The sequence below is a fragment of the Mus caroli genome, unplaced genomic scaffold (assembly GCF_978045245.1).
Source record: "Mus caroli unplaced genomic scaffold, Mus_caroli_1 scaffold_1, whole genome shotgun sequence".
Lineage (NCBI taxonomy): Eukaryota > Metazoa > Chordata > Mammalia > Rodentia > Muridae > Mus > Mus caroli.
The window spans coordinates 55,519,501-55,533,547 of record NW_028227256.1 but is presented as its reverse complement, the minus strand read 5'-3'; the positions used below and the strand labels follow the sequence as shown (position 1 = coordinate 55,533,547).

Here is a 14,047-nt window from a genome sequence, read left to right as displayed (position 1 = left end):
AGTTTGCTAATAACCTGAAGGTCAGACAGGCTAAATAATCAAGCAATTATAGCTTAATGTCAGGTGGGAAATAACAGGCAGAATTGCCTTCTCATTTAACAGACTAATAAAGGCAGGCATTTAACTCCCTGCCCCCTGTACCTTTCATATCTGTGTCTCCAGCAGTTGTCAGACATCGGCTATGTACCCATCTGGAGACACTCCAGTCTCTAAGTCACCCTTCCTCCACATTCTCAAAAAAACAGGGGCCGCTAAAACTTATGCTTGAAATGCAGTCTGCCCTCGAGTTACAGACTTGGTGAAGAGGTTGACAGCTCAAGGGTCTTCGTTCATATAGTCCTAGAGGAGAGCTTTTGTGTGGAATGTCCCCTGGATCTCACAGACTCCCCTCTCCTCTCACCAACTTGGGAGAATGATACAACCTTAGGAAAAGCTGAAGCAAGCCCATTGAAATCAGGACCTAATAGCTACCCCAGTTTCAAGGTTCTCTTTCCCCACAGATAATAAAGAACCAAAATATAAGTGAGTGTTTTCATTGACTCTAACAACCATTAACCTTGACTGCACCTTGAACTCTCTGGAGAGCTTCAGTGGTTGGGTGCCATCCCAGACTAAACAAATCCTGGTCTCTGCCAGGGGGACTTAAGGATTAGTCGTTTTCTAAAGCTATCTGGGTTAGGTCATTGTGCATGCATGTGCAGGTGGATGCAATTTTAAAAAAATAATAAAGCACATGCCTATAGATTAGTCCTGAGATGGCATGAGAAGCTCCTCTTTCCTGTGGATAGCAGTTACTGCAGGATTCATAACTGGTCCAAATGCCAAGAATAAGTGACTCTTGGATGCTCTTCCCTAAGTGGGATATCTGCATCGCCCACTCCAAGATTCAAGGGTCACTGTAGAAGCGGAAGTAGAAAGAATGCAACAACAGTAGAGAAAGACATGGGATGCTGTTCGTTGCATGGCATGACGGTTGTAGTCACAGGAGCAATGACGACCTGCACAAGATCTTATGTGTCAACACTCTATCATAGCGGAGAAGGGTCTCCTGAGGCTCTCTGCTCCCTGGAGATCTGCAGACAGTTAGTGGAGAGAAATGTATTCTCTGGTGGTATAGCCAGCCACTTGTAAGTTGCCCTTGCTCATGCCAGCAGCCCTTTACCCATGGCCCTGTGAGCAACCCTAATAAGTCTTTCAACCAACTGCACACTTCAAAGAGACATGAAAGTAAAAAAGGAATTTTGGGGGGGGAACACAACTAAACTGTATTTGCATTCATATGTGGGAATGGTGTAATGAAACCCATTATTGAATATAATTGATATATGCTATTGAAAAAGATTTAAAGCTAGGATCCAGATACGGTGGTACACACCTTTAGTCCCAGCACCTGGGAGGCAGAAACTGTCAGGTCTTTGTGAATTTGAGGTCAGCCTGGTTTACGTTTCAGTTCCTAGGCAGGCAGGACTACTTGGTGAGACCCTGCCTCAAAAAATAATGAAATAAAACATAAAAAATGGCAGGGCAGTGATGGTGCATGCCTTTAATCCCAACACTTGGGAGGCAGAGGCAGGTGGACTTCTGAATCCGAAGCCATCCTAGTCTACAGAGTGAGTTCCAGGGCAGCCAGGGCTACACAGAGAAACCCTGTCTCGAAAAACGAGAGAGAGAGAGAGAGAGAGAGAGAGAGAGAGAGAGAGAGAGAGAAAACAAACATAAAAAGGAAAAAGAAAAAGCTAAGCATAGCAGTGTGCTCTTGTAGTCCCAGTTCTGAAGAGGAGAGGTCAGGTGGATCCCTGGAGCTAAGTGGGTAGCCAATCTAGACCCTGAAGAGAGCCCCAGACCAATGAGTGAACTTAACTCAAAAAAACAATGTGGACAGACCCTGGTGAAGACTCTATCTTGCTTTCTCTTCCCAATACATACATACACCCAGCCCTCTGTAACGCTGACAATCTGGAACGTTAGACTCTTCAAAGGGATACGCTAATGCCGAATAGATTTCTATACTACAAGAAGGCAACTTTAGACTTGAACCACTGGATGTCACAAGATGCCGAAAATAGCAATTAAGTCATCTCCAACAATTCACCCCAGCTCAGTTGCATCAAGAGCTGCTTGAAATAGCTCTGAAACCAGGTCTTAGTTTGGACGCAGTTTGGCCTTTGTCTGTCTGTGTGACCTGAGCGAGTATTGCCTTGTGCTTTAGCTTTATCATCTTTAAATAGGGAGTAATAGTAGCTGTTCTAATCACACAGAGCTACTACAAATATTAAACAGATCTTCCTGATGCATCAAGTACATAAAACCAGCCTGTGTGGGCTAGTTTGATATTAACTGGAGAAAAGCTATAGTCTCAATGTGAAGTTGAGAAAAATGCCTTCGTAAGACTGGGTTTGAGGTAAGCCTGTGGGGCATTTTCTTATTAGTGATTGGTTGAGGAGTCCGTTGTGGGCAGGGCCACCCCCGGATTGATGGCCTTGGACGCTATATAGAGGCAGCCCTGAGGAGCAAGCCAGTAAGCAGCATCCCTCCACAGCTCCTGCAGCATCTCCTCCCTCCAGGTCCCTGCCTTGCTTAAGTTCTTGTCCTGACTTTTTCAATGATTGATAGTGTTGAAGAAGCATAAGCCCGCCAAACAAACCCTGAGGAAAGTGTTTTACCACAGCAATAATAGACCTAAAACAGGGCTATTATAAATAAACAAACACATGTGACTGGCAGTGATCTAGGCTCTTGAAAGAATAGTGAGGAAAAGACAAAGAACCCAGAAAGCTGTGCTAGTCCTCTTCATTTCACCACTACTCCTCAAACTACACACACACACACACACATATGCATATACATGTATATATACATATATAATGAAATTTTGAAAGACCTGCTTTTATTTTATGTATATAACTTTTGCCTGCATGTATGTACCTACACACTGTGTATGCAGTGCTGGAGGAGGCCAGAAGAGGGCACTAGATCCCTGGAACTGGAGTAACAGATTTTGCAAGCCATCATGTGAGTGCTGGGAACTGAACCAGGGTCCTCCCCAAAGAGAAACAGGGCTCCTAACCTCAGAGCCATTTTTTTTCAGCACTCACAATAAAGAAGAGTTTTGTTTTGTTTTGGCCATAAACAACATTTGCAGAAAAACAAATACAATGTGAAATAATCATATTAAGCAAATCAGGCAAGTCTTTAAAGACAAATATCATATGCCTTCTCTCATATGTGGTTCCTACATTGTATATAGATAATATTAATGCATGAAAGTAGAAGCTACATTGTTCAGGGAGACAGAGAGCTAATAGCAGGCTGGGTGTGGCAGAAAAGAAGAGATAGAGGAATATAGGAAGGAAAATATTCAATATTTTTCTCATAAGAAAGTATCTTTATGTAACATAGTACCATGCCCATATTTTACCACCAAACATCAGAAGCCCAGCATGGCCAGATAATCATCTGTGGCAATTCTTTCAGTTCAGTTTCCTCTTTTTATAAATATTCAGCTTCTGGCTTCATTGTCACAATTCCTCACTGTCTAATGGGTTCCTACTCTTATTAACTCCCTCTTTTTGAAGCTTAGAATTCAGGACCAAGATTTTAATTATCCTTTTCACTGCCCTCAATTCCTGTTCCGTGTATCCTGCTGGGAAAGGTGCAAACCTAACCATCTGTTGTCTCCCCACCGAGGCACACAAGTGAAATAAAGCCACGCAAGAGCAGCAAGGTGAACTCCTAGCTCATTCAACTTTTATTGTGGTTAGAAATTTCTATTCTAATCAGCCAGACTGCCCTGCTGCTGAGAGCCTCAGACTTCTTACACTGCCCATAAGTCTTTGGCCGGACTCCCCTCGCCTTGCTGGAAAACACCCTTGCCTTCTGCATTTCAGAAAAGGTAAAAGCCATCTTTGATGACTGTCAACTTGACAGGGCTTAGAACCACCAGGGAGACATGCCTCTAGGAGTTTGTGAGAGCATTTCCAGAGGATTCAACCCAGGAAGGAAGACCCATCAGACTGTGGGTGGTGACATCATTCCATGGACTGGAGCCCTGGACTGAATAAAAAGGAGAAGATTAAAAATAATAAATCCATATAAAGAAGCATATTTTATAAATATGCTACTGTACCAGGAACCTACACTATAAGACCTGTTTACTAATTGAAAAAACATTGTTGAGATCTTACTATATTTCATGTTCTGTATAAAGAAACAATTCCATCCTCAATGAATTCCTAGGGAGGACAAGTAGACATAAAATGTATTGACTGATGCGCTATGCATGCGTCTGTATCTCCTTATGCATAATGCATATTATTTTACTGACAGTGCATGTGGGCTATACATAGAAGGTGATACCTTGTCAAGAAGTAATTTCTGCAAACAGAAACAGGAATAAAAAAGAGGCATTGAAGTGTGCAGAAAGGTACCATTAAATTAATTCAGTTTATTTTTAAGATCCTTGGGGTCTAGTTATTTTTATCGCAAATGCTAACAAGTTCTTTGGCTGATTTCCTAGATTATTAGGAGCTGTGAATTAAGGGGGTTGGGGGAGAGCTTCCAGAGCTGGATCAGGAGCCATCGTGGCAGCTGGTTGCAGATGAAGCAAAAGACCATATGATGAATATGACAGAAAAAGCATCTGGAGTCATCTAGTATCCCAGCATCTTGGTGGCATGGACCACTACAATAACAGATGCTTTCAATCATCGCCTGAGTCAGACAAAGGTTAAAGGATGTTCTGTTCGAGCTATTTCAAGAGGGAGAAAAATAGTGAATGCATTTCAAAAGGCTTTTTGTGCAAAATGATTCAAATGCGAAAGCAAGCTTAAGCTTTATGGAGTTGAGTTATTTGGGGAATTCACTTAAACCGTGACATCAAACAACTGAAAAAAAATATTGCCTTTGATTATTATCAACATGTAATGACACTAAACTCTACAGCAAAAATAATATATAACAAAAATTCTATTTATAAAGTAAAGGCAAGAACAAAAGAGAAAGCCAAACTCTAGTAATTGGGGGAGGAGGCTTGGGAAACTGCTTGGTTGTGAGACTATGTGGGGATGGTCTCAGTAAGTCAGTCATTATTCCTGGACATGTTTGAAATGCAGCAGAGGGGCTGAGAAGATGGGTGCATGCCATGAGAGAGCTGTGTGTGGTCACATACATCTACAACCCAAACACTGAGAGCAGCAGAGGAAGGCTGATCCCTGGACCACCCTAGCCAGCCAGTTTAGCCAATCAGAAGACATTAACTAGAGAGGTGTTTGGAAAGGAATAACTCTTATGTTTCTGTTTCTTTTCTTGTTTACTTTGTATCTTTATTTGATTAATCTTTAATATTGAAAGGGCAGGGCTGGGGTATAACTGAGGGATAGAGACTTGTGTGGCACGCAATAAGACTCTGGTTTTAGTCCTGAGCAAGATTCACAGGCACAGAGACTCGGTCTCATTATCAGTTCAGCACCTGGGACAGTGTCTGTCCTACAGAAGTTTCCTTTTGACCTTAGTGTTCAGTCAAGTGGGAAAAGCAAGAAGAAAGTATACCTGCTTCTTGAAAGCCGTGTCTTTAAAACAACACAATATACCCCCACATGCATTCCCCAGGTGAAAATGTGCTGCTGGCTTGCCCTGTGGTCACAGTCAGGCCAGACGAGCTTTATCTCTGGCTTGGGAGCTGTTTCTCAAGAACCATTCCAGTACAGAAAGTGGACAGACATTAGTGGGCAGAACAGGAAGTGGACAGACATTAGTGGGCAGGTAACTCTCTCTGCCATAGAGCTCAAACAGTTACTGTATGCATATGAATGTATGAAGAGAGTCTCTGAGACTTCCTAGCTCTTTATGAATGTAACAGCATGAAAATCTCAGGGCATAGAGCTCGAACAAAGTTCACACAGTCACTGGCTATGTTGATACTGTTATCTTAGGGGGCAGCAAGCCAAACAGATGTGACCTCTGACAGCTTGGCCACCTGAGGCTGATTAGAGTCGGACTCCTTGGGTCCTGAGAGGCCACTGCATGGTGCTGTGAGGCCGAAGCCTTAGTGTCAAGAGAGACTCCAGGAGACTATAGAGGTAAGAGTCATTGATTGTCCACCCAAGAAAGCTGTACACACGGAGTGGAGGCAGTCCAAGAGAGATACCATGTGTGTTACAGGAGGCAGCATTGAAGTGGAAGGGTTACCCATGCCTTTTGGAGCAGAGATGAATCTGCTCAAAAAGTCTGAGTCTCCGTTGCCACATATGGAACCATGGGATTTGCTGTCTGCCCTGTCCTTTGATCTGATCTTTCCTTGCTATGCCTCCCCCACCCCCACCAACCGCCTTTTTTTTTTTTTTTTGAGTGTGAATGTATACCCTGTGTATTTTGGAAACATGCAGTTTATTTTCTTGTTTTTGATTTTACAGGGTGTTACAGTTAAAAGGTTGCCTTGAGTCTTAGAAAAGACTTTGAAATGTTAAGTTTTGAACAGTGTTGGGACTTTGGAAATTGGACAAGATGCATTTTGCAACCAGAAATGGCTACAAGCCCATGGGGGTAAAGGGTGGAATGTTTTAGTTGAAATGTGAAATGTCACCATAGGCTCAGATATTTGAACTCTTTATATTCAGTTGGTACTATATTTGGGAAGGTTGTAGCACCTTGAGGAGACTTGCTGAAGAATGTGTATGACTGGAAGCAGGCTTAGCTGCTATAAGCCTAGCTCCATTTCCTGTTCACCTTGTGCTTCCTCAGTGTGGTTTCAATGTGCCCAGCAAGCCTCTTGCTCCTGCTCCCATTCTTTCTTTCCCTATTCCCATATCTTCCCTACCATGGTCAACTGTACCCCTCTGGAATTGTAAGCCAAATGAAATTATTTCTCCCCTAAGTTGGTTTTGCCAGGGTGTTTTTTCACAACAACAGAAAAGTACCCAAAACACCTCCCTACCTGATGCAACCAAAATCCAGATCTACACAGTCTACTGCACAGTCTTCAGACACTAGACATCAGGCAGTGCAGGGCAATGATCTTGTCAAGAGGCCCATAATCAGCCTAGCTTGCTGCCTGGAAAGAGTTTCTAGGGTGTGTCAAGAAGTAAGAACTTCTTCTTCATTGGAAGAAACAGAGTCCAGGGAGGCCAAGGTGACTAGAGTTTGTAGGGCAAAATACCAGAGGAGACAGCACTGTACAAAGAGATAGTGGTAGGGATCTGCCAAGTCACCCTCACGTGTTCTGCTGAGTGTTAATCAGTGCCTATGACTAAGAGAAGAACCACCTGCTGGGAGAGAGGCACTGTCTTTCAGAGCTCACACAGAGACAGAAATAGTCTAAGTCTGTACTGAACAGAATGGAAAATCCTAACATTCACTGACCTCTTAGAAGTGGAGAAACATTAGCCCCAGATCAAAGTGGATTCTGGTCCATTAGCAAAGCATAAACATATGGAAAAGATTCAACTGTTTATAAGTGGTTTAACTGCATTTCAGAATAAGCCTAAAAATATTTATAGAAATACAAAAATCTACAGCACATAAGATAAATGCATAATGTCAAGTGTTTGATTTAAAATTATGAAAGGATGAAGAGTACGAAGAATATGATCCATGATGAAGAAAGCAACCAATCAATTGAATTAGGCTTAGAGATTCCACAGACAATAAAATTAATATTTAGAAATATTAAAACAGATGGGAAAAGGGGGCTCCATAGGAATTTGGAAGAAGATAAACACAGAAGAAGGTGGAAAGAGGATAAAGAGGAAGAGCAGGATGCAATGATCTGATTGGGCACTGGGAAAGGGGGCTCTTTGGGAAGAGGAGGGAGGCAAGTACAGGAGGGAGAGGGAGATGATAAAATAATAGTAAGGATGTCTGAAAAGGATCGCTGTAGAGTCTCATGCTCTTAACAAAAAAATTGTTATGCATGCAATTCAGTACTAAATACACATAAATACTTTTAATGAACTTTTTCCATCTGGTATAACAGTACTCCCTCCAAGAGCCAAGGACCACCTAACCCTAACCCTAATAACAGACATAAGAAATCCTCTTTTGAGTTAGTATTAGTATTTTGAATACTAATTTCTAAATGCTAACTTTTACTTGGACTAAAGACATGCTCTAAAAGAGGGATACCATGACCAGTAATGGAAACATCACTAACTAATCAATGCTAACCAAGTTGTGGTTATTGAAGAAGAATCTACAATCACTAATGTACTAAACCACCATAATCCCTAACAATAATCTATAAACATCTGTCCTTACACCCACAGATAATTGTAGTCTTCACCCTTCATCTAGAAAACAACTTGTTGCAACAGATGGAGATCCCTGCAGAAAACCACAACCAATCAACATGCCAAGTTGTTGAACCCAGTCTCAATGGATACAGCTACAAAACACTCCTGCGCCTGAGCCTCAGGGAGCGTTGCAGAAGAGGGAGTGGAAAAACTGTAAGATTCAGAGGGTCAAGAAGTTTGCTATGAAATTGTGTCTTCTAGTAGCAAAGGATCAGACCTGAAAACACACATGCCAAGATCAGTAACAACTTTGTATTTAGGAATATATATATGTATATACAAATACATATATACATGCAATAACAGTTAGTGAAAAAAGGTAGCCATGAGTGTTGAAGGGTGTGAGGGAGGTTATGAGGGAGGAAAGGGAATGGAGAAATAGAACTAAATTATAATAGTAAATATAAACAAAGAAATGCCACAGGCAATAAAGTTAGCATATAAAAATATTAAGAGAGTCATACGGTGGTGACACATGCCTTTGATCCCAGCACTTGGGAGGCAGAGGCAGGCGGATTTCTGAGTTCAAGATCAGCCTGGTCTATAAAGTGAGTTCTAGGACAGCCAGGACTACACAGAGAAATCCTGTCTTGAAAAAAGAAAAGGCAAAAAAAAAAAAAATTAAGAGATCCTTTGAGCATATTTCACATATTAAAAGACAGAGGAAACATTGAGAATGTCAAGTAAAGACATCAAAGTTATAAAAAGAACTTAAACATAAGGCCTTGGGGGTTACAATTCTTTCTTTTTAAAAACTTGGTTCTTGTTTTTGTTTTGTTTTCTTGTTTCTGATGGGCTCTCTTATTATGTGGCTCTGGCTGGCCTGGAACTTACTGTGTAGACTAGCCTGTCCTCAAACTCATAGAGATCTGCCTGCCTCTGTCTCTGGAGTGCTGGGACTAACGGCCTGTGCCACCGCGTCGGCCTATGTTAAATTCTTGGTGCGGGTTGGAGACACGGCTCCATCAGTACAGTGCTTGCTGTACAAGCATGATGCGCTGAGCGTGGCTGCCCAGTGCCCACATGAACATTGGTGTGCTAGAGCTCTCCTGTCAGCTGAGCACTGGGGGGGCAGAGACGGGAGGACCCTTAAAACACCTCCAGCTGGTCATGCCAAATCCATGCTCCAGTGGCAGTGAGAGGCCCTGTTTGTAAGAACACAAGGTGAGGTGGTCAGTGAGAAGGCTGAGCTAGAGAGGCACCAAGCCCACCAAACCTGAGTCTGACCCTCTGGGACCCACATGGTGGAGAGAAAACCAACTTCTGTGATCTGGCTTCTGACTGCCACACACATTTCATGCCACACAATACCACCTCACATACACACATGCTCGCACACTACATACATACATACACAAACACATAAATATATAGATAGGTACATTTAAAAAGGAAAATGACACTAAAGAGAAAACAAGATAAAGAGCAATGAAAGAAGACTCATGACATCAACCTCTGGTTTCTACTTGTATGCACATACCTGCACACACATACACATGTATACATATGCACACAACAGAGCAATCAAGGAAGACTCATGACATTAACCCCTGGCCTCTACTTGCATGTACATACATGTGCACACATACACAATCATACATACACACACAATATAATACAATTCCAGATGCAAATTACTGTGCTTGAGATGGAATGCATTGCACGAAATTGACAGCAGGTTGAAAACCGAGGAAGAAAATATTAGTGGACCTTCATAGAGGCCGTTTAAAATAGAACTTAGAAAAAAGGCAGCAAGAACAAAGTAAACAGAACACCAGAAAAGCTGCAACACAGCCTCAATGGACCAATGTCTATACAGTTAAAGTTACTGCAGGAGGACGTGAAGGGACAAAATAAATACTTGAAAAAAACAATGCTTGAAAATTTATGGATCCATTGAAAACTATAAGCCCACAGATCAAAGAAGCTCAGCGAATGCCCAGTACAAAAGTTATAAACGAAAATACACCAACACCATGGGGACTAATCGCTTAATGGCAGTGACATGTTAAGCAGAGTAAACACATTAATAATAAATTCTGAATCACCCATTGTGGTGATTTGAATGTGCTTGTCCCAGGGAGTGGCACTGTCAGGAACTGTGTCCTTGTTGGAGTAGGTTTGGCCTTGTTGGAGAAGTGTGTCACTGTGGAGGTGAGCTTTGAGACCCTCCTCCTAACCATGTGGGAGCCAGTCTTCAGATGAAGATGTGGAACTCTCAGCTCCTCCTGCACCATGCCTGCCTGGATGCTGTCATGCTCCCACCTTGGTGATAATGGACTGAACCTCTGAACCTGTAAGCCAGCCCCCAATTAAATGTTGTCCTTATAAGAGTTGCCTAGGTCATGATGTCTGTTTACAGCAGTAAAACCCTAACTAAAACACTCACGCTATGTCCATGTCACATTAAGGGAAAAAAAATCAAGGCACTTCTACTTGAAGTAATTTAACCACATTGAATTCTCTACCTCACTGTCCCTGTGTCTTCTGTCCTTTCCTGTCTGTCTCCTGTATGAGTCAGAATCTGTGCCTCCCTAAATGCTTGCTGTCTTATCAACCTGTTCTAATCCCGTGTCTGTCTATGTGACTGCATCTGTGTGTATGTCTGGCCCTCACAAAAGGTGTTGCTGTCTCTTCTTTCAACAGCACACACAGCAACACATGAGAAATTAATGAGGGATACTTCACAGAAACCTTTAACAGAATTTTATAAAGGATTAAGTTACTGGCTACAACTGACTAAGATATCAAAAAGTATTAGAAAACTCATTGATTATGAAGCAATATCTCTATAGAGCTTTCATCATTTTTGGTGGATATTCATTTATAAGGCCACTTTTAGCCTCTTTGTTGTTTCCATCAAATGAGGAGAAATACTAATGGAAACACACATGCAAACACACATGCATTACTCTTGGGTCAGAAGCACGGGAGAGTGGATAGCCCACAGCTGTGCTTTATCTTAGGTTGTGAACTGTTAATTACCTGGGAAATCCAAAGTAAATAAGGCCCATTGTTACATCCTTCTCTTAAAAGCAGGATAAACAAACAGACTGAGCTCACAGTAGGAGAGCAATCTTAAGTCTTAACTGACCTCAAGGTGTATAATTAGCTCTGGCTGCAGAGTTCCAGAAAATGTTCCAGTCTCTTAGAATGTAAGAGATATTTTTATCATGTATTGCCACAATATGTCCCTGGACTAGACTGACCTGTCAACCAGTCTTATAATTTTCTCTTGGGCCAGAGCCTGACTGGACCTAAAGACATGGTACCTCTGAGATGTTGGCAACACACAAAGTTTCATGTCGAGTTCATTACAGACTCTTTAAGGTGACCCCTTCTGTCCTAATACCTGGGTTCCAGAAACATGCTCTAGCCACTGTCACCAGCCTCTCTGTAGATGACCTGCCATTGGCTTTTCATGGTTGTTTTCTTTGCCTGCTTGGCACTGTGGTTGATCTCTTGAATTCTAACCCAAGCTTACATCCTTGCACAACCTGCTTTTCACAATTCATTTGAACAGGATTTTCCGGCTTTGGCTCTCAGCACTTTCTCTTGACCTGATTTGACAAGAACCCTTTGTCCCAGACCTCTGCACTCATTTCCAACAGACTTCACCATTCAGCTTTTCCACTAGATTTCTTGTGAAATTTTTCCAGAAACAACTTAAAAATTAAACTGTGTATCCATATTCTAAACAATTTCTGGAGCCAATTGACTGCTATGGTTCACTAGCTAAAAGTTGGAAATTTCAATTGCACTTGTTTTATAAATTAGAAGCCTGAGAAATAGAGACTCCCTCACATCAAATATGACTTACAAGAACTATGTATGCTTGCTGCCCCAGTCAACACTGAACAGGGGCAAATATTAACATGTTTGTACAAGTTGAATAAAGTATTTTGGGGAAGCTTTTGTAGTTTTAAATTTATAGTATTGTCAATAAAAATAACCCTTCCACACACTCTGGTTTCTGATTATTTTTCTCTTCATTAAAATGACTCAGATATATGTCAGCTACACACCATGCTTACACATCTGTCAAAAGTCCCTGCATGTGGCTTCCATGCAAAACCCAAAAATGAACCATCAAATCACTGCCTTAGTGACCACAAAGGAAAGCTACAGTAGAAGAAATATTGGAACAGAATTTTACTCTTATTTGGTAAATGTCATCATCCAGGGTGAGTGGGAAGGACAGGAGAAATACACAGAACACTATCTGGCCTTTTAGCCTCAGGGAGAGAAGGGAGGGGGAGAGAATAGTCAAGCACAGCAAAATGAGAGCAAACTATAAATTAAGTCTCAGCATCCCAAAAGGGCTTGGAGGGGTGGGACTTTAACATTTGTGGCAGGAATTAGGTCCCACTAAAGGTGAGAAGGGGATGGGGAGATGACCTGGGGTTTCACCAGTCACCAGATGTCAAGCTTTGGCATTCTGTGGGGCTGTAGTTACATCTATGTGGTCTCTGGCTTAGCAAGCACATGCCTCACTATTTCTTGTGGCCAATGGAGGCCACAGGACCTTGAGCAAAGACAATACTGCCAGAAATTTTGCATGAGCAGGACATCTCTAACCCATTTCAGTCAGTCATGCGTGTCTTCTGCATTTCTCAACAGTCTACGTATATAGGTAATTGGTTTTAATATGTTTTAGAATTATATATTTCATTATGTTCTTTATTTTTCAGGTTAATACATGGATGACCTTAAAAGACAATGGAAGGGGAGAAAGAAGGATATCAGAAGGAGAAGAAAACAAAGGATAAGTTGGATATTATCTAGCTTGATCACATGAAGATTTCTAAACTAGGTGTGTATGATGGCTTGTATATGCTGGAAGTGGCACTATTAGGTGGTATGGCCTTGTTGGAGTAGTTGTGTCTCTGTGGGCATGGGCTTTAAGATCCTACTCATAGCTGCCTGGAAGCCAGTCTTCCACAAGGAGTCTTTGGATGAAAATGTAGAACTCTCAGCTCCTCCTGCACCAAGCCTGTCTGGATGCTTCCATGTTCCTGCCTTAATGATTTTGGACTGAACTTCTGAACCTGTAAGCCAGCCCCAATTAAATGTTGTCTTTTATAAGACTTGCTTTGGTCATGGTGTCTGTTCACAACAGTAAAACCCTAACTAAGACAGTGTGGTAGACCAGGCCTGCAAACTCGCCAACTGGGAGGCCAAGGAAGGGATCATAAGAGGTGAGTTCAAATTCACCATTGTATGGGCTGGAGAGATGGCTAGTAGTTAAGAGTACTGATTGCTCTTCCAGAGGTCCTGAGTTCAATTCTCAGCAACCACATGATGGCTTAATGGGGTCTGTAATGGGGTCTGATGCCCTCTTTGGTATGTCTGAAGAGAGCAATGGTGTATATTTACATAAAATAAATAAATAAATCTTTTTTTAAAGTTCAGCCTTGGCTATTTCATGACTTGCTTTCTGAAAAAAAAGATTTATCTGAATGGAATAGAAATGATGTTATTGTATTTTTTTGTTTTTGTTTTTTGTGTGTGTTGTTTTGTTTTGTTTTGAGACAGGGTTTCTCTGTGTATCCCTGGCTGTCCTGGAACTCACTTCGTAGACCAGGTTGGCCTCAAACTCAGAAATCCACCTGCCTCTGCCTCCTGAATGCTGGGATTAAAGGCATGAGTCACCATGCCCAGCTTTTGTATTTTGAAACTCAGATCCTGTTGCTGTCTGTTTTTCTTTCTCAGACTGATACTTGACCCTCAAGTATAAGAGGAATTTGTACTCCTGTAAAGAC

At 41.8% G+C, this 14,047-nt stretch overlaps 1 long non-coding RNA gene across 1 annotated transcript; it reads left to right on the top strand.

The window, feature by feature from the left end:
• The first annotated feature begins 5,943 nt into the window (after nucleotides 1-5,943).
• Nucleotides 5,944-13,372, top strand: LOC115032152 (uncharacterized). Its single transcript, XR_003837800.2, has 3 exons — nucleotides 5,944-6,077; nucleotides 8,259-8,438; nucleotides 12,977-13,372. It is a non-coding gene; the product is annotated as an uncharacterized LOC115032152 (long non-coding RNA).
• The last annotated feature ends 675 nt before the right edge of the window (nucleotides 13,373-14,047 follow it).